A 1690-nucleotide genomic window follows, 5' to 3' on the forward strand; every position below is an offset into this window, starting at 1 on the left:
AGTTAAAGTACAGATTAAGGTAGAAAATTATGGTAAAATTAAAAAAAGATTAAGAGATAAAATATACATTGTAAAGTCAAGAATAGACAGGATGAAAAGTAAAAATGCTAGACCCATAAGATGTAGAAAGGTAAAATCACGACAAAGCTAAAATAAGCTGAAGGATAAACAGAGAGAACAAAAATAGAGGTGACAAAAGACTAAAGGAGGAATTGCATACAATCAAAATGTTAAAACTTGCAAAAATTTAACTCTAAATCCCCAAGTATTTATGGAATAAAGGTTTGGAAAAATAAGCTTCCATTACTTAAGAAGAAACCAAGCTGACAAGCCACATGAGTTACTAAGAGCAGCCTCTGAACTGACGCAACCCTTAAGGGTTGGGGGCTCCAGTCGGCCTTCTTGAGGGCAGTGCAGGGGGGCCTGAATTGCCAGGGTTGTGTGTATTAGTCTGTTCTCATGCTGCTGACAAAAGACATATCCGAGACTGGGTAATTTATACAGGAAAAAGCATGTAATGGACTCATAGTTCCACATGGTTGGGGAAGCCTCACAAACATGGCAGAAGGCAAGGAAGAGCAAGTCACATCTTACGTGGATGGTGGCAGGTCAAAAGAGAGCTTGTGCAGGGCAATTCCCGTTTTTAAAACCATCAGCTCTCCTAAGACCCATTCACTATCATGAGAACAGCATGGGAAAGACCTGCCCCCATAAATCAGTCATCTGTCACTGGATCCCTCCGACAACATGTGGGAATTATGGGAGCTACAGGATGAGATTTGGATGGGGATACAGAGCCAAACCAGATCAGCACGTGACCTCTCAAGTATCCCTTTAAAGCCAACAGCAAGCCTGCTGGTCAACAGCAAGCAGAGCTCACATCCGCTCTGTCAACAGCAATTCCAAGGGAGGGAATTCCTCCAAAGGTTGTTGGCAGGATAGTTTCTGTATAGTAAACACTCAACTATTACTGTTATCTATGGACATTAATCTTGAGTGTTGACTTTTGAATAAAAAATACATTGTACTTTGGGCAGGGTCAGGAAAGTAGAATCCAAAAATAAGTCATATTGAGATAAAATTATACACCATACTTGGGCACATTTTACTTTTCATTTCGAGGTGTGGATACCGTGTGTGTGTGTGCGCACGTGTGTGTGTGTTTGTGTACTAAACACATAATCCAGGAGATGAATTTCAAAATTTCCATGTAATAGGTTTATTTTTAAATGAAATGGAATTTTGCATGTAAATTTTGGTTACTTTGCTCAACTCCCCAAGGCCTCTGGCTCATTCTTTCTGCCTATACGAGTTTTCAGAGGGAAAGAATAAAAACATAATCTTAGAAATGTTCTCATCCCCAGGTGAACTCCTTTTATAGTCTTTTCACACAAGAGACTACAATTTATTCACAATGTTAGTAAAAGGGTGAGAAATTTCTTTACACCTAACCCAGCCTCAGAGCTCATATCTGCTAAGTCAACAGAATGTACTCACACCTACAGCTTGGTTTCACAGAGCTACAGAGTCAGTGGAAAGGCCAGACTGAAGCTTTGGAGAATAAAACCGTATGAAAGAATATCCCTGTGGCAAAACATTGACACAGAATAATGACTTGGACTTTTGTGGATAAAATATGCAAAAGCTGAATTTAACTGTTCTTAATTGGGTCTTTGGAGGTTGAGATAGA

This window comes from Piliocolobus tephrosceles, chromosome 15, assembly GCF_002776525.5.
Source record: "Piliocolobus tephrosceles isolate RC106 chromosome 15, ASM277652v3, whole genome shotgun sequence".
Classification (NCBI taxonomy): Eukaryota; Metazoa; Chordata; class Mammalia; order Primates; family Cercopithecidae; genus Piliocolobus; species Piliocolobus tephrosceles.